The sequence below is a fragment of the Branchiostoma lanceolatum genome, chromosome 10 (genome assembly GCF_035083965.1).
Source record: "Branchiostoma lanceolatum isolate klBraLanc5 chromosome 10, klBraLanc5.hap2, whole genome shotgun sequence".
NCBI lineage: Eukaryota > Metazoa > Chordata > Leptocardii > Amphioxiformes > Branchiostomatidae > Branchiostoma > Branchiostoma lanceolatum.
In genome coordinates, this window is record NC_089731.1 from 17,350,439 (window position 1) to 17,373,389 (window position 22,951).

The 22,951-nt window shown below is 40.2% G+C and overlaps 2 long non-coding RNA genes across 2 annotated transcripts; one reads left to right on the forward strand and one right to left on the reverse strand.

Moving 5' to 3' along the window:
- The first annotated feature begins 13,152 nt into the window (after nucleotides 1–13,152).
- On the forward strand, nucleotides 13,153–15,801 carry LOC136443228 (uncharacterized). Its single transcript, XR_010757101.1, has 2 exons — nucleotides 13,153–13,820; nucleotides 14,467–15,801. It is a non-coding gene; the product is annotated as an uncharacterized lncRNA (long non-coding RNA).
- A 1,398-nt stretch (nucleotides 15,802–17,199) lies between these two features.
- Nucleotides 17,200–19,064, reverse strand: LOC136443229 (uncharacterized). Its single transcript, XR_010757102.1, has 2 exons — nucleotides 18,395–19,064; nucleotides 17,200–17,461 (listed from the first exon to the last, which is right to left on the reverse strand). It is a non-coding gene; the product is annotated as an uncharacterized lncRNA (long non-coding RNA).
- Between the last annotated feature and the right edge of the window lie 3,887 nt (nucleotides 19,065–22,951).

Consider the following 22,951-nt stretch of genomic DNA (forward strand, 5'->3'; position numbering starts at 1 on the left):
GTAATATGAGTTTGTGACAAATCTAGCCGCTCTTTTCTGGATGGATTGTAACTTAGAAATATGCTCTTTGTAGTGAGGGTCCCAGGCAGCACTGGAGTACTCTAGGTGAGGCCTTATACAAGGCTTGTGTATGCGTTCATCCTAACTGCTTTTGGGCAGTTATAGAGATTACGTTTCACAAAACCTAGTGATCTATTTGCCTTACGAGTAATATGTTGGGACCAGGAGAGCTGGTTATTAAGCGTGACTCCCAAGTACTTGTGGTTGTTAGTCTCGACTAGTACATGACTTCCTAATTTGTAATCATAAAGTTTGGGTTTTCGTTTGTGAGTTTAACGCATGACAAAACATTTTTCCGGGTGTAATTTCATCGGCCACTTGTTTTGCCAGGTGTCTAAAGTATTAATGTCCTCTTGTAAAAGAGCTTAAATGAGTTTGCTGGATGTCGAGGCCACCAATAATGATTTAATCCATTTGCTCTTTGCAGAGTGTGTAGGATGAAGGGAAGAAGACAATTATTATACATTAATTGTGAGCAAACAAATACAAGTAGAATTGATGAAAATTCAGAGATGCTAAGAGTGATAAAAAAGGCATATTGTGACCTTGCACATGTTGCTGTAAGTGTAAGAATAGAAACACACCTCCGGTATGGGGAGTTCCATTGCCGTGTAGATTACTGTTACCCAGTGATAGTTTGCTCCATACTTCTTGTAACACAATGTCATATTGCCCTGGAGAAGACCAATATCTGTCCAAGTACAGTACGCAAGTCTGTTCGGAGTTAAACTCTATATGTGGTGTCCTGTCCGTCGTTCTTAGCTTCTAGAACTTTGCAGGGCAGCAGTCCCGGGTCCGTGTTCGTCCGATCCACCTCACTAATGCGGATTCCCACCGTGTCACCTGGGCTGTAGACTTTGATGAGGCCCTTCACTATTGTATCAACGTTCTTTTGTTGTCGATTGGCAGCTTCTAGATAGTTGTCTGTTGCAATTTTACGAACCTTGCCATGGGGGTGTCTGGTTCATCCACTGGTATTGTCTGCTCTATTTACAGTACTAATAATGTTTCTGTTGGTATACAAGGGTGAACTTTTTGCAGGCTGCCATGTTCTCCTGTTGTTTCGTCATTTTTTTCATAAAGCAATATTACATATGTTATCACATACATGTATACAGATAACATATTAATGAGTACCCTTTATAAATGTACTAAGCATATGTTAAGTCTAGAGTGACTAGATTTAGACGAGGTAGAATAATAGAAAAATGACTCTTCAGTTAACGAATTGGCTGAGCTGAGGCCGCACACCACATCGCCATTTACAACCAAATCCACTCACCTGTCCTAGTTAAACGCCACAAACGTCGATAGAATCCTGTGGCAAAAGTATAACAACATGGATTCACAAATGATACTTTACATGGTTACAAAAGCAGGACGGTAAACATGATTTTTGAATATTTTTTGAAAGAAAGTAGACCATGTCAATCCGTACCACAGGCACAGTAGTGGCGACAACAGTGGGTTTGAACTACTGCCCGACGTTGCTCTCCATTGAAACCATCTCCATTGTCTGGCCCACTGTACTATACTGTACATGGTCCTCCAACATATGCATCTTGATGGGGATGCTGTCGGTGGGGAATGTCTCCCAAAAGAAGGTCGTTAGGGCTTACTCTTAATATGTGTATTTTAAAGGTTAACATTACTTACGTCCTATGCCATTCAACCTCTCTTGCAATTTCTAACCAAGGTCCTTTCTTCCGTCCTTCTACGTGACCTTTGTTGGTGGGAAATAGAGTATTGGGAATATGCCAGTTTACCATCCCGACAACTTTTCCGTCTGCCATTCTTTTGATGCCACAGCGTACCAATATTTGTCCCATATCTCTAAATTGAGCTGTTTTAGAACCAGATCTAAAGTCTTAAGAATTGGCAAGTATGGCATACATCATTAGACTTCCAATACAACCTGCATATTCAGCTGAAATTGAAATTCTGCAGTTGTCAAATGCACCTTGTAATTACTAGTTTCTGTACAGAGTTTTGATAGACTGAGAAACAAAACTGGTCAGGTGAAAATAATCTCTAATTTAGTCCTAATGCAGGTATGTAGAATTTCAAGCCTACACAAGGTGACAAATAGAAAAGTGCAGACTATTGTAAGTCTTATTTTATTAACGGTAACTTAAGGTTCACGTTTTTCACGGTCACTTCTTTACTGTGAACTTATCATACCGTGAACTTCCCGAGAAAAAATCATCTACCGTTGCCCTGCCTACCTCTCTGCAACCTAACTAGCGCTTAGTACTAGTGTAATACGACACTTACTACTTCTCATACTTCCCCTTAGCACACAGAAATCGCCACAATATTGAACAAGTCAAAACGAATGCTCTTTAAGAATGAAATATTTATTCACAAGCACAAAATTGTGTAATTTTTTTCTCAAGTTGTGAACGAACACTGTACTGTAATCGTTACTAATTATTTTCATTGCTACATATATATATATATATATATATATATATATATATATATATATATATATATATATATTTACAAAAATGCCATACAAGCCATGATTTTAAAAAGTAGCAGCTAGAATGTACAAGTACAAGTGAACAATTTTGCTGTATTTACTACAACTACACGGCGGTGACGGTTGGTATAACGTTTCTACTTGAAGACATAAGTTTGGATAAAAAATGGTGACACCCATGCCAAACGTCAGACAAAGGAATTCATAACATGGACGCCGATACGAATAAATGATTCGTTTTTAACTTTAAGATAAACGGACCAAATTAACCAAGATGATTCACCAGTGATGTAGTGATGTTCTACGAACTGTGTTCAATCTTACAAAGTACAAATTAAAGTTTTTAGCGTCACTCGATAACGTCACCAAAACAAACAAAATGGCGGACTCTTTGAAATGAAATTCGTCACTCCACGGATTTTCCATATTGGCAAATATTAACGTTACCAGTACTTAGTTCTACTTATCATTAGCACAAAATGTACAAGCTACTGGTAAGAATGTTCAAGTACTGGCTATGTGTACTTCTAACGCATACCGCATCTTCTCCACGACCGCCTTGATGCCTGTGCTTTCTCAGCCTCGTATGATGATCTCTCTCTTGGCGCTGAGCCTGTCCATGCATGACGCTGAGCAGCCAAAGGGCGTGAAGTCTTTAATTTTTGTATGTCTCATGTCCACCTTGGCGTTGTCGATACTGTCTTCTGCAATTTCTTTGGCGAATGAGTCCGCGTAGTTGACCTCACCAAAAGATTCATGACCAACTACGCGGACTCATTCGCCAAAGAAATTGCAGAAGACAGTGTCCACCTTCCAGAATTGCTGTAGACCTAACAACCTTCTCTACTGCCCGGCGAAACAAATACGCCTCATCTGTGTTACAAATAGCCCTCTCGATTAACAGCCTCTATCCATTGTTGGGATATACAGCAGAAATGTTAGACAGATGAAACTTTCCATTGTTTAAAAATGAACCAAAAAGTTCAGCTATCATATTTTTCTGTTTCTGGTAGCGCCTCAGCAATGCATGTGGAAATGTAGCCTGCAATGTATCTAAGCATCTGCTCTTCAGCCGTTGTCATATCAACATCTGTGTTGATATCATGAGAAATGGGCACATCAGCACTGTGCTTCTTTTGAAAGAGGCCTTCTAGAACTTTCCTTGTAACAAACTGATGCAATAAAAAGCATGTTTCCATACTGATGCTACTCATTAGTGTTTTCCACAGTGTATGGTACATTTCACTGGTACAGAACAAAAAATAAACTATTTCTAATCATATTGGTGAAATGGAGTTATTGAAAGTCATCGACTCACTTGGTCTCGTGTCGGTTAAGCCATCCAGCGCTCTTGTACTGTTTACCGCAAACATAATATACAGCTTCTACAATGTGCGAACACTAGTTAAACAAGTCATATAGAATCGTCAAGGTACAATCATCTTTGTTACACTATCGTCACTATATATGCGACATGCCTGATAACATATTACCACAGATGTACCACGCCAGTCAAGGGTATTTAAAGGTTAAACTGTATCTAGCTGCCGTTGACACTTTTTATTTACCACACATACAAAAAAATCAGCAAGCCAGGCTGATTGAATGGAGTCTCGTGAATACACATTACCTTCTGTGTACAGTCAAACCTGGCGCAAGCAACCACTTAGGGAACTGGGTAAAAGTGCTTGCCTAGGAGAGGTGGTTGCCCTCGACAAGTTGGCTGGTTGACCAAAAAAAAAAATCATGCATTTGAACGAAATTCACCTTCAGTTAGTTCCCAGGAAACATATCTTCCAGAGATGCACAATGGCTTTCAATGTCCATGTTGTTATGTAAAATAATTTCATCAAACCATTGTTTGACCATCACATTGGTGTTTATCTAACAATCATTGAATCAAATAGATTTTTTTGTAGTTTGTGCTCCTAGAACAGCCAAAGCAGGTTCACTCAGTTTCTATAGTATATATGTAAAAATCTAACTAGCTCAATTTGTACTTTGTGCAGTATTTATGTGCTTCACTGCCTTTAGCTGATGATACAAAAAAGGTGCACTAACAGATTTTAACTGTAATTCAACTGCATCTATCTTTACAGTGGTGTTACTGATATTGTTGTGAAGAATGCAGTGTGTATCAGATTGTTTCTGATTCTGGTGTTGAAATTAAATGAATGGCTTATAGTGCCAGAGCTTGCAGAAATGCTCATTTTCAAGAAGCCACTGCTGGGTTGGATGCTGCTGTCAAGCATGCAATTTTGGTTGTTCAGGGGAGAGTGAAGCCCCCTTTGGGACTAAAAAAAGTGGTTGCTGGTTGGGGAAGACAGTTGGTTACTTGGGAGAGGGTCTTCACTATGTAAAAATGACTGTTTCCATGTGTCCTCTGACGGCAGGTGGTTGCCTGCGCCAGGCGATTGCTCGACCAGGTTTGACTGCTTGCTATACACTAGACATGGGTACTTCAGTGTAAATGTACACAAAATGATACTACTAAATATAATAGAGGAACACAAGTAACAATAGGCAGAAATAAATAGATGAGCATTACTGACCCACAAAATATGATTATTCAGAACGTGAGGACGCAAACATATCCCTGCTCGTGTTCCATCTAATGCTGGTGTTTGGTAAATTTACAGTGTGCTTTGGGTGGAAGATAGATCGCAGCCAACCTCAAAAGAAAAAGTTGCAGCACAGTCATATTCATACTCCACGGTGTCATCAAGGCTGGTACTTGGGTCTGCGTGAGTCCTTGTTGTGTCTTTGCTTGCTCGGGGAACACGTTGTTATTGTGATCCAGCACTGCATGCTGCAGACGGATTCGCATTGACCAGTTGGGGAAATGTTGGCGTTTCGGGACATACTTCAAAATCATGTTATGGAATGCAGAACAAAAAGGACTTTATAAAAAAAGGACTAAATGCCCATACTAAGGGCCGTTGTGGCAACTATTACACGAAGAGGTCCTTCTGCAAAGCATGCCCGAACATCCTCCTTCTTGTGGGCCTGTGTTGAGTTATGAAACATGGCCACTAAACAAAACCTTAGTAGCTGCTTGGGCACAACATAGGCATGGTCGCCTAGGCTTTTCTTTATATAATCATACACTTTAAACGTTACTGAGACACTACTACAATATACAATAACTTTAGATGGGATGTCCTTTCATTTCTCAAGTCAATGATAATCCAATCTAAACAAGACTTATTCGGAACGTTCCCTGTGTGGTTTTATGGGCCAATTTCTTCGAAGTTGATGAGGTGCTGTGGTGGACGCTTCATATCCCACATTTACTGGCTCTTTTCTTCCACACCCATCCCATCAGACCCTAACTGAAGGTCTGTGCTGATCACCCATACAGTTGGCATTCCCGCCCAACATTAATATATTCTGGAAAATGATTGAAGCAATCATAACAAACGTTCTTCGGCAAGTAATGATCAGATGAGGACCTCTTTTGCCTCGAGGGCACGACTTCTGACAATTCATACGTGTTAATTGATGTGTTTGTATGATTACAGAGCACTTTCTGTGACGGCTCTCGATCTCTGTTCATTAAGGCATGTTGTACTTTCAAAGTATGTAACTGACTTGGCAGTGTGTGGAATCGCTAATTCTACCAGATCAGAGTCTCTATACATACATGTAAAATGAGTGCATATTTTCTTCTTTACTGCTGGTTTGCAACTTACCCAGTGTATTGCCCGGGTGGATCTGGGTAGGTGTCTCTTATACGCCACACACAGCAACTGGGTATCACCACCCTGTTTCCCTCCCTCAGTCGACCATATTGCCACAGTACATTAAGCCTTTAAGCGGCATGTCGGAATTCCCTGTGGTCTGTTCCTGGTTCCTGGTCGTCCCGCAGTGCCAGCATGTCGTTTCTGTAGTACCTGGCCAACCTCAAGGCCCCAGGGTCCAGTATGTACAGATCCATGTCCTGAAACAAAAAGAAGGCTTGCTTACATGACTTTCTTTATGTCCTATGTATATGTCACAGTAGAGATGGCAATTCAGGACAATCGGCGATTGTCCTAGGACAGATCGCGATCGCCGTTTGTCCTAGGACAGACTGTGATCGCGATCTGTCCTAGGACAATCAACGATTCTACTAGTAGAGATTGCGATCGCAATCTGTCCTAGGACAAACGGCGATCCAAACTTAATGATGCTAAGATATTAAGGAAACAGCAATATTTTTTTATAAACCAGGATTTTGTTTAGTATTTACACACTCTGATCAAAACTCAATTGATGTTAAGATAAAGGAAAGAGCAAAACAAGTTGTGAAATCATTCAGTATATGTCTGACTGTGAAATGACATAAGTTTGAAACTGCAGTATCTTGAAACTGATATTGATATTTTGACACCTGTTTTATCACTTTACAATTGTTATTGTTCTCCTAAGGTTATGAATTCAATAGGTGTGAAACTCTGAGTAATATCTTGACACCTCAAAATTTGCATACTGAAACATTGTTGGATCACCTTCTTCCAACTGATATCTTTCACACACAAAAATTAGTCTCTCAAACATACTCACATGAAATTTATCCAGTATAAAATATGAACTAATTCACCTAAAATAGGTAGTATGTTAAACCTGATTGAAATGTTGTGCAACGATTCATCCTATTTTCCAAAGCATTTCCATCTAATCAGAATTTGTCCAAGTAGAATCACTGTTTGTCCTAGGACAGATTGCGATCGCAATCTCTACTAGTAGAATCGCCGATTGTCCTAGGACAGATCGCGATCGCAGAATTTGTCTAAGTAGAATCGCCATGGCATTTGTCCTAGGACAGATTGCGATCGCAATCTCTACTAGTAGAATCGTCGATTGTCCTAAGACAGATTTCGATCGCAGTCTGTCCTAGGACAATCGGCGATCGCGATCTGTCCTAGGACAATCGTCGATTGTCCTGAATCGCCATCTCTACTGTGACATATATATTCATGTCGGACATGTTTTCATGTTGGACATGGACATGAAGGTGTTTTTTTTCCCATGAAGTTTCTATACGTCTTGTTTTCTCTGCTGTATCTGACAAACCAGCAACACAGTGACATCGAATTTTCGCTCCACGAATGTCGGTATGGAATGAAATTGTGTTGATTCATCCAAGCACTTGAATAAGGGCCCAGAAAATTACTTTTGAAACTTGAGTTCAATAGTACTGAGTCGGGCTGATAATGCTTGATCTTCCTTTAAAGTGTATGCCCATATACTAAGGGCCGTTGTGGCAACTATTACACGAAGAGGTCCTTCGGCAAAGCATGCCAGAACAATACTTATCGGAACGTGCCCTGTGTGGTTTTATGGGCCAGTTTCTTCGAAGCTGATGAGGTGCTGTGGTGGACGCTTCATATCCCACATTTACTGGCTCTTTTCTTCCACACCCATCCCATCAGACCCTAACTGAAGGTCTGTGTTGATCACCCAGACAGTTGGCATTCCCGCCCAACATTAATATATTCTGGAAAATAATTGAAGGAATCATAACAAACGTTCTTAGGCAAGTAATGATCAGATGAGGACCTCTTTTGCCTCAAGAGTACGACTTCTGACAATTCATACGTGTTAATTGATGTGTTTGTATGATTACAGAGCACTTTCTGTGACGGCTCTCGATCTGTGTTCATTAAGGCATGTTGTACTCGCAAAGCATGTAACCGACATGGCAGTGTGTGGAATCTCTAATTCTACCAGATCAGAGTCTCTATACATACATACATACATACATGTAAAATGAGTGCATATTTTCGTCTTTACTGCTCGTTTGCAACTAACCCAGTGTATTTCCCGTGTGGATCTGGGTAGGTGCCTCTTATACGCCACACACAGCAACTGGGTATCACCACCCTGTTTCCCTCCCTCAGTCGACCATATTGCCACAGTACATTAAGCCTTTAAGCGGCATGTCGGAATTCCCTGTGGTCTGTTCCTGGTTCCTGGTCGTCCCGCAGTGCCAGCATGTCGTTTCTGTAGTACCTGGCCAACCTCAAGGCCCCAGGGTCCAGTATGTACAGATCCATGTCCTGAAACAAAAAAAGAAGGCTTGCTTACATGACTTTCTTTATGTCCTATGTATATATTCATGGCGGACATGTTTTCATGTTGGACATGGACATGAAGTTTTAATGTCTTTTTTTTCCATGAAGTTTCTTTTCTGTCTTGTTTTCCCTGCTGTATGTGACAAACCAGCAACACAGTGACATCGAATTTTCGCTCCACGATTGTAGGTATGGAATGGAATTGTGTCGATTCATCTTAGCACGTGAATAAGAGCCCAGAAAATTGACTTTTGAAATTTGAGTTCAATAGTACTGGGTCGGGCTGATAATGCTTGATCTTCCTTAAAAGTGTATGCCCATATCCTAAGGGCCGTTGTGGCAACTATTACACGAAGAGGTCCTTCTGCAAAGCATGCCCGAACATCCCCCTTCTTGTGGGCCTGTGTTGAGTTATGAAACATGGCCACTAAACAAAACCTTAGTAGCTGCTTGGGCACAACATAGGCATGGTCGCCTAGGCTTTTCTTTATATAATTATACACTTTAAACGTTACTGAGACACTACTACAATATACAATAACTTTAGATGGGATGTCCTTTCCTTTCTCAAGTCAATGATAATCCAATCTAAACAAGACTTATCGGAACGTTCCCTGTGTGGTTTTATGGGCAAATTTCTTCGAAGCTGATGAGGTGATGTGGTGGACGCTTCATATCCCACATGTACTGGCTCTCTTCCTCCACACCCATCCCGTCAGACCCTAACTGAAGGTCTGTGCTGATCACCCATACAGTTGGCATTCCCGCTTGTCTTCCAACATTCTGGAAAATAATTGAAGCAATCATAACAAACGTTCTAAGGCAAGTAATGATCAGATGAGGACCTCTTTTGCCTCGAGTGTACGACTTGCTGTGACTGCTCTAGATATGTGTTCATTAAGGCATGCTGTACTCGCAAAGTATGTAACTGACTTGGCAGGGCCTCATCAATTTGATGTATTGGCTGTCGAATTTTCTCACGAAAGGTAAGGAGCGTGCTGACAAAACAGCAGATAGACCCTTGAAAATTTACATTTAACTGCTCAGGATGGTATTGACACTTTGATCTTTTGAAGCATAGGTATCGATAATGGTATGAAATATTCCATTTATTCCATTGTCCAGTGATGGATAAAGGTCTTTCATTGTCCTCAGCCTGTACTGGAGATGTTGGAACTCCGAAATGGGTTGTCCGATGAGTGCCTTGTACAGTGTTTTGCCCTGTAAAATAAAGAATTTCACAAATCTGAGAACAAGTGAGATTGGAGTTAAGACAAGTCAATCTCACACATTCTGTGCAAATGACAAGCAGATCATGATGGATCCACAGCAAATCCTGGGATTTGTCAATTCACTTCAAGGACTCTTTGTATTTTTAACCAGTGACAATACATCACAGCTGATATACTAGTTTTATGCTGTATTTCTGATCTGACATCCTGTATATCAAAGAGTCTATGAAATCAAAACAACGATACATATGATGCATTAAAGTTAGACTGTGTCACTATTGCTACTGTACCTTAAATTCATAGTATGAATTTGTAATTAGCTAGGCATCATTACTCACCTCACTGTAGGATAGGTGTAGATGGTTTTGATACCGGAGAATCCGGCAGAATGCTTCCACCGACACCTGGGCCTCCAGGGTCGACATGACTAGCCACTCGAGTAGCGACGTAGAAATTGCAGTCTGTGGGTCTGAGACAGTCGATGCACACAGTCCATATCGAAGGAGTGTGCAGCTGGGGGGTTCACAGCTGCAGAGGGTCACTTCAATGTGCTGGAGGCGACCTTAAGATACAAGGGTGACTTATTACAAAATATAGCTGAAGCATTTCTGTGACTTGAGTCAGGCATATACACAAACACCTGAGTGTATAAACAAAGGAATGACCAAATGCTTGGAACCCTGTTTCTGAACCAGATACACACATAATATATAAATGTAAGCTATACTCTAAAATATCCCATTAACCCATTCCCAACTTAGGCTCACATAATGACTTTGACATCAAAGTGTATTATTATAATGTTTATTTGCAATTAGATTAATCGTGTAGAAAGTCGCTGTATCAGTGTCAACAGTAGGAGATCATACAGTTTGCGTCCAACAAACAGTCAATTTTTTTTTGCCTTTATCTATTCATTAATTTATCATGCTTCAAGTTGAAGGTATGGCTTTTATTAGTAAGGACATAGGCCCATGAACCACAGCTATAATTCCTGCCGAGCGAGCTGCTCATAAAAGCTCTTTTCTTCATTGTGGAGTCACTGTGCTTGGCTAAACATGCATTGAAGCGCAGTGGAGCCGACATTGAACTAGCTAACAAAAGCATCCTCAGGCTAAAGTTTGACCACTTTATAAATATCTTATCTTTTTAGTGCACTATTATGTGGCTTTGCTACGGATCACATTGTTAGCAGGCTGGGTCCACCCTTAATTCTAAATAAGTGTGTTGGGTTCTTTTATGTGAATATAAATTTTGTATAGTGCAAAAAACATGAATTAATTTTGATAACATACCAGCTTGATCAAACAGCCTCAGTAATTTGCGGTTTGGCCATGTTTTACAGGAAGCATGATGTGAAAGCTGCATGGTGTGGTGGAGCTGGTATGGACGGAAGTAGGTCCCTTGTAGGAAGATAGTAAAAAGGCATTTTATATTTCACCCACCATTTGTTGAACGCTTGTGTATGAAAGTAACATGTAAAAGGTTTCCTCATAGATACTTCTCTTTTTGCCTTTTTCATATTTGAATTTATGATCATTGTGTGCATTAAACTCTGTTTGTCACATGCATATAAATTTTGACTAGACACGGTGCACTGCAGGCAGAAAAAAATGTACTTGATACCGTTCATACGTGTACTGAGCTAACGATTCACTAACCTCCCACTACTCTGGCATATGGAAGGAGTTGACTTCAGCATGTTGACTTCGGAGGCACTCAATGCAGAACATGGCTGCAGGTCCACATTCCCTACACCGGAATATCAGGCACTCCTCTTCCATTCCACGGTTAAATGGTACAAGTGTAGGAGATGGGTGATGCCATCTCGACGCTGGTTTCGAACAGGCTGTCCCTGACCTTGTTCCAGGATTCAAGTGTAGCTGACTTCTGTTTTGAGTATGCAGAGCGAGTTTGTGGTGGGGCTGGCTCTGGGTCATCTTGTGGTGGGTCCACTGGGGTCTCAACAGCAGCTGATGTGCTGGGCAAGGAGGTTGGGGCAAGGTATATGCACTGTCAAATGGTATGGGGATATCTGTGACTGATCTCTTTGGAGTTGGACTGTCATCGAAGATCACAGTCCTTGCAGTCACTGTCGGCCTTTCACTCCGAGAGCGCTTCCGTTTCTCATTGGGTTTCCCGATATCTGAAACAAGGAAAATAAGTGTGGCAATTAAAAATTATTGCCATAGCGAAGGTGTCTGGATTGATCTTACTTCACTGTAAGGAAAGTACCAACGTAGCACTCTAGATCTAAGATCTAGAGTTCTGCCATAATATTGTGCAAAACGCACTTAGAAATCAGAAAGGCATCTGCCAAGCAGATATAGAAAGGCCCCATGTAACTCGAGGAGTTCCTAGCATATGTGGAAAGGCCGGAGTACACTCCCGTTGTAGTGTCTTTTTTCTCTGGCATTGTTGGATAGGTGTGGTGAAAAACTAGGCCGGAAGTTTAGAAAATCGGTATGCTGGGGCTCCTATGATCGTTTTGGTTGTTAGTCTAGCTCTGTAGGATGTGTTTTCGAGGAACTACTGTTGTTTTTCCGACACCGCACGCCTCCCCGTAAGGCGTTCAGTGTAGACTGCCCAAGCGGTAACCCAAGTTATTTATCGTTCCGTTTAAAACTTTGCCTTTCTATATATGCCTGGATCTCCTCAAGTTTTGGTTTTCACAGAGGTTCTTTGGTAGGAGGCATGATGTTCAGCACGTTCTTGTGATAATAGATCAACTGGGATGCGCAAACCCTTTTCAAAGCTAGAATACTAGATTCGGTGAACTCCCTGACACACTCCGGACAGTACGAAATCGGACACCACGTAAAAGTAGGTCATCTGTTATCGACAGCTGAGTGCCTGGATGCCAGACGTGCTAATGAGGTATCAAGTTTGAAAAAAGGGACAGGAGGGCATCCACAGAGTTGGCCGGACGGATTCCTGAAATTCCTGTGGAATCGGGCCTAAAATATACTATTAAGCTTGCCCCTCAGGCTTCGCTAAAATGACAAATTAGGATTGATTACCTCGTACCCTTGCCAACAATAATTTTCTTACTAACTATGGAGAGTAATTTTGCCCTTATGTTTAATGATATTCATCTACTATTCTATATTCAATATAGAACGAAAAAAAATCAAAGTCCGCTGCAGTACTGTTGAAAAACGCCAGGTGAACCATTTTCGAACTGGACCTTCCTTTGCACAACCAGTACACACCTACGAAAAATCATAAAGATTCATTGCAGCTTTCTTGAGTTATGCTCCTGACATACATACAGACCCACCCAGCAGAGTTTTCAACCGAAAACATAATCTTCCCCGAGTACGAAGCAGAAACACTGTCACAAAAATCGTATATATGTTTTTAAAAAGGGACATGTTTTTTTATAAGGGGGCAAATTAAATCCACATATGTTTTGAAAATAGGGCCGTTTTTTGTAAAGGGGGCAAATTAAATCCACATATGTTTTGAAAATGGCACATGTTTTTAAAAAGGGGGCAAATTAAATCCACATATGTTTTGAAAATGGGACATGTTTTTAAAAATTAAATCCACATATGTTTTGAAAATAGGACATGGTTTTTCTTATGGGTCATATCTTTTAAAACAATATGCATCTTAAAAATAACCAAAATGAGAATATGAGACGAAAAAAAAACATACACCATTTTCATTTTGTACCGTGTATAAGTTTATTCCCCAATCCAGGAAACCCACCGGTTTGCAAAGTGGTGCTTTCAAAATGGTCTATCGTTTCCGATTTACCCCCCATTTTGATAGTGGTGCTTTCCAGTTACGTCGATTTCAAACTGGTCGATTTCAAACTGGTCGATTTCAAACTCCAAACGGAAATGACGTAAGTCGGAAATGACGTAAGTCGACGCTCATCGCCAGAGAAGCCACCAAGTATCGGTGATCGCTGTTTACGTCCTTGTTTTCACCGTCTTGTACGCGTTTTCTGATCAGCTACGTGTCCCCAGGATATACCAGGTTTGTGTTGACTTTTTCACGTTGTAATAATTTTAGAGTTGCATGTTTAATCGGTACTTTATAGAATGTAAATCGTAATGCAGCCGTATCGTTTGGAAGATTACAAAACTGCGCAAATTGCGTGCCGAGCTAGCTATCGAGGAACTCTTCACTTTACGTTCTAACAACTTGAGACGATCAATGATATGATATGTGGTTCAATTTTCGTTGATATGAATTGTTAAAATGTACAAACTTGCGATAGTTTTGCTCCGTAGTCAGTGAGGGTAATGGGGAGGGGGGCGAACGGCCGGCGCAACCATGTGCAAGTTCGGACACGATTTTTGTAGTCTGATACGAACCCAGGAAGCCACAAAAATAAATTTGTGTTTCTTATTCTGTTTGTTAAGAGACCTTAGCGAGTATAAATTTGTATGATCGTGCATTAGTTTGAAAGGAATATCTATCCAGATTCCAGACGAAGATTAAAATTACTTGTCCTTGCTGGCTGGCATGTTTTTCTCAGGTTTGTAAAAATATGCATAGCGTGTAAATTTACCACGTATTATTCATAGTTTTTTTAGACATTTTGAATAACTTACCTTGTTGCCACTGGGAATTGTTGTTATGTCCATTTGAACGCATTTTCCTTGTTTCTTACTAATAGTATGCTCCAGAGGATCGGCACTGTAGGGATTTTCCCAGCCCTTGCTGCATATACACAGCACCTATGAGTGCTATGACCATACAATGTAGCTGTTGATGCATCATGCTGTCTACACAAGGATGAATGTCATGCATATGCACATGCATGTGTCAAAGTCTTTCAACCAACGGTTGAACCAAGGATATGTATATAAATTATAATGTATTTGAAACAACACACATTGACAGTTTAGTGCTTTCTGAAGCAATGAAAACATGTTGATTTTCATCCCTGCTGGATACAAGTATCTGTAAGCACATCGAAGTATGTGTTCTTATTTAATATGCGTACCTGATATACCTGGTGCTTTATAATATTGTAGATAATTAAGTTTGATGTGAACAAAATTTTTGTATTTGCAAATGATTGTAGAATATTTTGTAAGTGTTGGATTCCTCAGGGTAAATGAATTGAATGAATAGCTAGTACATGTAAATGAAAATTGATCCATTTCATGTAATGTTTCACAACACTCAGTCTCTTTATAAGAAGCTATGATTCTTCAATCTAGTTGTATCTATGCAGATGATGTCATTGTTTAGAAAATATGAGCATGATGGTGTAGCCTAGAATGTCCTTTGTTGCCTGTATCATACTTATTCCGACCAGTGATATTGAATGAATCATGAGTAAATGATAAAGGTGTGATCTCTGTGTGTGTTCTCTGAACTTGATCTAATTATGTACTAATACATGTAGTGGGATGTTGTGTAGAGGTTCTCATGTATTTTTACTGTACGGACAAGCATGGTCTGTATGTCCTAATTGACGGGAAAAAAAAATCACATGCAGATTGTACATTTTGTAGATTGCTCAATATTCATCCTTTGTCAGATGGCAAGGGTTTCTCCTCAAGTTCCTTTCTTACCTATTCTTAATATACTTATTCTTATTCAAAAATTCACCACTTTGTGTTTCAATATACATGTACGCTTTGGTCACTTTCAGTTTGTGACAGACTGTACATGTAGATCCATCATTGTAGTATATGAATAGACCTTGGAGTGTATTTTCCATTCCCATTGAAGATGAAGATTGTGCTTTGTGAAGAATGCTGCTGTACCTTCAATGTACTGTGCAATGCAATGTACTAGTAGAGTAAAAGTTATCATCAATATGTAAGAAGAACTTGGGGGATTTCCCATGTGTCTCATATCAGTCGGACTGAGGCATGAAGTTGCAGGAAATGGATTTTTAATAATAATTACACTATAATAGTTAACATATTCTACGCAAAAGGCTACAACACTAATAGTATTTTTCTTGTGCAATAAAAACCTTACTTATATAAGAAAACCGTGGTTTCTTACATGCCTAAAGTTGAATCTTAGACAAGGCAATGATGTGAGGCTAAAATTGAAGGAAACATATTTGTGTTATCTTGTCAAAACTACAGTAGTCAACACATCCTAGAACTAGACTGGCCGTCATTTGCTTTAAGAGCAAATTCAGCATGTTTCGCCCATACTCCTCATGCAAGAAGTGGGCTGTCCCAAAATAACTCCTGGGCAAATCCAAGTTTCTGCATAATTTATGCAAATGAGGTCCTCATGAGCATAAGTTATGTCCAGGTGCTTTCACCTGTCCTACATGTATCTACATGGTCAAGATGACATCCGCAGCTTTCACAGTAAGGGGAATACAACATCATGCATAAATTATGCAAATGAGGTCCTCATTAGCATATGTCATGGCCAGGCGTGTGTACCTTTCCTAAAGCTACCTACATCTCAAATATGACATCTGTAGCTTGTACGGTAAGGGAAATACAAGTTTCTGCATGAATTATGCAAATGAGGTCATCATTAGCATGATTTATGGCCAGGTGTGTTCGCCTTTCCTAAAGGTACCTACATCTCAAAGATGACATCCGCAGCTTTTACGGTAAGGGACATACAACTTTATGCATCTATTATGCAAATTAGGTCCTCATTAGCATATGTCATGGCCAGGTGTGTTCGCCTTTCCTAAAGGTACCTACATCTCAAAGATGACATCCGCAGCTTTTACGGTAAGGGACATACAACTTTATGCATACATTATGCAAAGTAGGTCCTCATTAGCATAATTAATTGTCAGGTGTATTCACCTTTCCTATAGGTACCTACATCTGAAATATAACATCCGTACCATGTAACATAAGGTACATATAACTTTCTGTAATACCATTAGTAGAGGTACCCACTCACATCTGCTTGGTTTTAACTCCCAGACAGGGGAAGTGTAGGAGGGCTTATGTTACAAGATGACCTAGTTGTGAGAAAATAACCAAAAATTCCATCAAAAAATTGCAAAATAAATCCTTTTGAAGTAGTGTATACCAAAAAAAATAATGGGGTCCTTTGGGTAAATATCCAATGCACAACTAAACCAAATTTCAGGTCCATAGGTTTCAACACCACGGCACTGGAGGCCATAATGTGCGACTTTTGTCGGAAAATGACCAAAAAACCTCGATAAAATCATTTTAAAAACTTATATCAAAAAAATTTCAAAAGGGTCTAGGGGTATACACGTACTCTACCTCCATACCAAATTTCAGCTAATTTGGTCGACGGACGACCGAGAAGAAGCGATTTGAAGAGTTGACAGGAGAAGAAGAAGGAGAAGAAGAAACCTGACAAAAACAATATGTTTCCTTGGCGAAACATAAAAAGAACTACTGAAGTCAAACGCAGGGGTTGGAGGGGGAAGTTCCGAACACCAAACGTATGGTACATACCTTTATACTTATACTAGTTACAGTGTTCACTATCATGTATACACCTACTGAAATTGCATTGAAAAATTTGAATGTCTTCAGTTACACAAAAACAGTTAACATGTCCATGGAAGGTTGAAGCTGCTCCACAGACTTGTAGAATTTCGCTCCGAGTCAACAGTTCTTAGTGGCATCTGACTCCAGTCCTTGACTCGCAGATATGGCCCAGCCACTTTATTGCTGGCGTCCATAAAACTAGCAAAGAACAAAAAAAATATACACATATATTGACGAGCAAGCTGATGAATAAATAAAATGTAACTAAATCGAAATGTTTTCATGTGCAAACTGGGATCAAATTATGTAGCATGTGTTCATGTTTGCCACGTTCATTACACAATTCTTTTCTCTCAAGAAATAGCCATACTGTTATCCTTAGATCATACACACAAATATTATAACATAATAAATCACAGCAACAAGGCATACACATACGAGGCTCAACCTTTCTACCATTCTTCTTTGTATATGTTTGAAGTTTCCCGTAATAATGGCCAACTATCCTGGAAAGCAACACCGTTTCACCAGAAGGTCTAGATGTGTCCATTATGTAAGCACATGCACACAGATAAAACATTATTACTAGTAACAAATGGTGGTGTATACGCGTGGTGAACATGTAATTGTACGAGTTCATGCCCCCCTCCCCCATCTGACGTCATTACAAAACACGCATTTCCAGTCGAATTTAATCATATTTATGAAACAAACAAGACTTTATATAGTCTGAATTTCGTCACAGTCGAGTCCAAGCATCCCTTGTAATCACCGAATCGATCAATGATTAAGGAAAGTCCGAAACATTCACGCATGCAAAACATGGCACAGAGCTTCGTAAACAACGCCGCCATCTTGGATATTCTCAAAGGCGGCTAACCTTGTCGAGTTCAACCGCTTCTAGCGAGTTATCTGTGGGTGGTTCGCTGTGGTTCAATTTGAGTTTTGAGAAGTTAAAGACACTAACTTTGCGCTGAGACAAAAATTTTGTAACGGACCACGCTGGAAAAATCCAGATTTTCTTATGTTGAGAGACACGCTTCGACAAAGTTTGAGATATTGAGACTGTATCCGAGCATCCATTTGATCCATAGGCTCTAGTCTAACGAGAGAAAAAAGCAAGATTCATACCTTATACTAACAATAGCTTGTCCTCACTGTGTCTTCACAAGGAGGTTTAAGAAAATAGGTCTTCACGCGATCACGCCGCACCGGACAAACTTGCCACGCCGAGCCAACGTCGACTTACGTCACTTCCGTTTGGAGTTTGAAATCGACCAGTTTGAAATCGACCAGTTTGAAATCGACCAGTTTGAAATCGGCGTAACTGGAAAGCACCACTATCAAAATGGAGGGTAAATCGGAAACGATAGACCATTTTGAAAGCACCACTTTGCAAACCGGTGGGTTTCCTGGATTGGGGAATAAACTTATACACGGTACAAAATGAAAATGGTGTATGTTTTTTTTTCGTCTCATATTCTCATTTTGGTTATTTTTAAGATGCATATTGTTTTAAAAGATATGACCCATAAGAAAAACCATGTCCTATTTTCAAAACATATGTGGATTTAATTTTTAAAAACATGTCCCATTTTCAAAACATATGTGGATTTAATTTGCCCCCTTTTTAAAAACATGTGCCATTTTCAAAACATATGTGGATTTAATTTGCCCCCTTTACAAAAAACGGCCCTATTTTCAAAACATATGTGGATTTAATTTGCCCCCTTATAAAAAAACATGTCCCTTTTTAAAAACATATATACGATTTTTGTGACAGTGTTTCTGCTTCGTACCCGAGTACTAGTACTCGGCGAAGATAACAAATCGGTCTAACAACAGCTCTGCCAACACCAGCACATGCAATAGTGGAAACTACCTGATGAAAGCAGTCGTCGTTGTTGCAGGGCAAAGGTCAACTAACCCAACTTACACCTGATTACCCTAATTTGGAGGGAACGCTCTCGTTTGACTGGAGAGGGGTGTAAATACATCATGTATATGTAACATAAACACACACAAACACAAAAACACGCATGATAGTAATTTTTACCCACTTTATAGTATGCTTACAATATGTAAGATGTCGTATCACAGTTGAGGGAGCGACAATCATAGATGCTGTGTATCACAACTAAAACTTAGTATAATCGATTCCAATAGCGAGACCAAACTATTACCACATAAATATATTGCGATGCGATAAAAGTACTTGGTTATTAGCTTCATCTTTCAGTATGTAGAATATATTACTTTTCTATAATCATTGATAGATATGATTCATGCCATAGAACACCACAGCCTAAGAGTAGCAATGATAGGATCTTCTGGGCACAGCAAGTCCCTTTGCATTCCACAGTAGTAGCAGCAGTCATGTGGGAATGGAGAAGCCATTGTGGTATGTTGAAAAGTTGCCTTTCTTTTATGGAGGGTAATTATCTGCACACCTCTTACTTAGGTTTGAACAAACGACACTCCAGTATCTCGCCAGAGGGCGTCCATCGTCACATCCGCCGGTCCCAGCTGCAGCTGGTCCGTCACCGGGTGCGGGCATTGATTTTTCGCGGGGGGCGGGAAGTGAAGCTGGAGAAGCGGACGATGGAGACCTCAACTGCTTTAGCTTCTACTCCAGTGCTTCGAATTCCCGCTGAAGTTCAGCTTCTTCAATGGCTGCCTTAAGTTCTTCCTTTCTCTTCTTAAGGCCAGTCACTGTCACCAGGGCGGGAGCGATGGCCGATTGGTCAGTCTTAGGGATACGGCGGAAATTTTGAATTACGGATGTGTGTAAAAAATGTATTTTGTTTACCCTTTTCGGCCGTACAAATGACGCGAATGAGAGATTAGGAATTCCATAGACAGGCAGAAAGTTTCATATTGCTGAAATATAGTTCAGAATATATAAAACATTAGGATTTTTTAGTCTCGTTTAGTACCAACTTTTAACATATTCTTTTTTTGTCCACCACACATGTACACCCTCTCTTATTAAAGAGTAAACTCGGTCTGCACTTGAAAACATTCAGACAAAATCAAACAGCATGCGTAAAGTAGTAGGATTTATTAAGATCACCAGACATGAAATAAGAAAAATCAGAAATACATGCATATAACCAATTTTATCTAAGGGTCAGTTGCAACATGTACAATGTCTCTATACAATTGTACAGCCTCCTGCCAAGTGTCTGGCATCCTTCTCTGCACGTTGGCCATCATCTCATCCATATACATATGTGGAGAGGTTTATTTCTCACATCACTGCCTGGAGATCTGCAGTAATTTCAGTGCCTGCTGTCTGACATGCTAGACAACTGATTCAGGAAGTTATCTCCACCTGGTCATGTTCAAAGAGATCAGAAAAATGAAGATATGGAACACAATCTGACACCTTTTCTGGTCGAAAACGGACAGAGTCTTACACTGGATGTTTTTATTTTCGCCTGGACTTAAACTCCCTGTACTTCATTACCAGTACTTGTCTAACAGCTATATTCGAACTTTGATATTTCGTTCCACTTGCACTGCATATACTTTCCCTCCATGCAGTGGGCCAGGAATTCATCAAACTGTACCAAAAAAATTCCATGCACGCACATTGGCACCCTCTTCAGGGCCATGAATCAAAGGTAGAATATATTTTGTTTCGCCTTGACACTGGGTACCAAGTGTGAGAATCTACCATGTCCTGGATTGTTCGTTCTCTTTGGTTAATATTTTCTGGCCTAGCAGTTCGCGCAATGAATTTTGAAGGATTTTGTTCTTATCTTTGTTTTTGCATTTCTTTCGTTTCCTTTTCAACTTCAGTACGTTTTCTGACACTATCTTCTTCAATTCCTTCTAGCCTTCTTTGCTCTACTTCCAAATTACTCTCTTCTACTTTCAATTTACTCTTCTCTTAACTTAAGTTGTTTTTCTCTACATCTAACTCGAATTCTTAATAACTTTTTACGAGTTTTCTTATATTTTTAACCTTCCTTGGAGATGTCTATTTTCAAAGAAGGAACCTGTCCCTGTATTACATCTTCCTCTGTGGTTACCCTCCTTTGAACGAACCTTGATTTTCTGCAAATACAAAAGCATACATAAAAGCATATATATGATGATTTATCAATCTGTATGTTATGCAAATTTGACAAAAGATCAGAATGCTTTCTTTCCTCATTGCCTTTACGTCGACAAAAATAATTACGACGGCCAATATTGACAGACAGACACATACACATCAACAATACATCTAAAATAAGTATTTACAAGGGCGAGGGCGAACTAGTTGACAGTAATGTCGCCAAAAGGAACTCGATGGGAAGGCCTTCGAGCGGAGCAGTACCTTGATGATGTAATTCTCAGACCCGAACAGCCGAGATACAAACGAATGCATCAGTTTCCGACGCTTGGCGTCAAATGTGTCAACACGCATATTTAGAAAAAGTTCGTTTTTGCTAGTGCTTCTCGGTTGAGACAACAGAATTTTAAAGCCGTCATGGTAGGCAACCCGTATTCTATGAATGGTTCCAGCTCTAGAGCTTGACCAAAGCTGAGCACAGTACATTGCACTACAGTGTGACATGAAAAGGATCCGCTTGCAATGGCCAAATTTCCGAATAAGCGAGTTGGCTTCTGTGTAGAAATGCCGGGTGTATTTACGAATGGAGTCATCGTCCGAAAGATCTGGAGTGATTTGGACACCCAGAGAACTATTTGATTTCGACCCATGTTTATCGAATCTTATCGGATATATTTCTGCCATTTTAGAGATTCAGTGGCCTCAAAACACATCACAAGGGAAGTTAAGTTATGATTGTTGTTTTTGAGGGGCAATTACATGTCTTCTGCGAACAAATCATTCTTCTGCCGCGCTGCCGATAGTACGGATAGTGGTCAGGAAACTATTATTCCCAGTGCAGGCGTAAAGCACTTAATTTTGGGGCCTAGCGTCGTTGATTTATCCGCCGCTATGCTGCCTTTGTGAAATAATGGCGGTACTTGTTACAAACATATGGGTCGATCTGGATAATGACGCTTCAAAGTAAACGTTGTTATTCAGGGGTAAATAAGACGCCACACTGACATTTCAAAGTACAACTTTTATATAAACAACTTTGACTGTCTTTGTTTACATCGTAAACCGAAGTATGCTGGTCAGAAATCAATCATATGCCAGCGGTGTACAGGGTTCAAGAATTCCCAACCATGTGGGACCACGCTATCAGCAACGCGAAGGAAGAATACTTTCTTACAGAAGAACGTTTGGACATAAAAAGAACAAGTATAACATTGCTTCCCTTGTGATATAAGTTTTAAGGCGGCAAAATCATATGTCGTTAAAAGGCAGCTCGAACTCCAGATCGAAATATGGCCCCCACCTGTCAGACAGAAGAAGAAACTCCTGGATTCGACTCCAGACTGGAGTTACAGACATTGTCACTGCTGTCAATACAGCAAAACACCGCTGGGCAGGACATATAACAAGGCTACAGGACAACAGGTGGACGCTAAGAACAACAGAATGGACACAAAGAGACTGGAAGAGACCAAGAGGGCGCCCCAAAATAAGATGGAGGGACAATCTAACTCAACACCTGGGCCCTACATGGCCAAGAACCGCTCGACAGAGGAAAACTTGGAGTCTGACAAGGGAGGGGTTCCTCCAAAGGAGTGATGATACCCTGGAATGATGAATGATGTCAG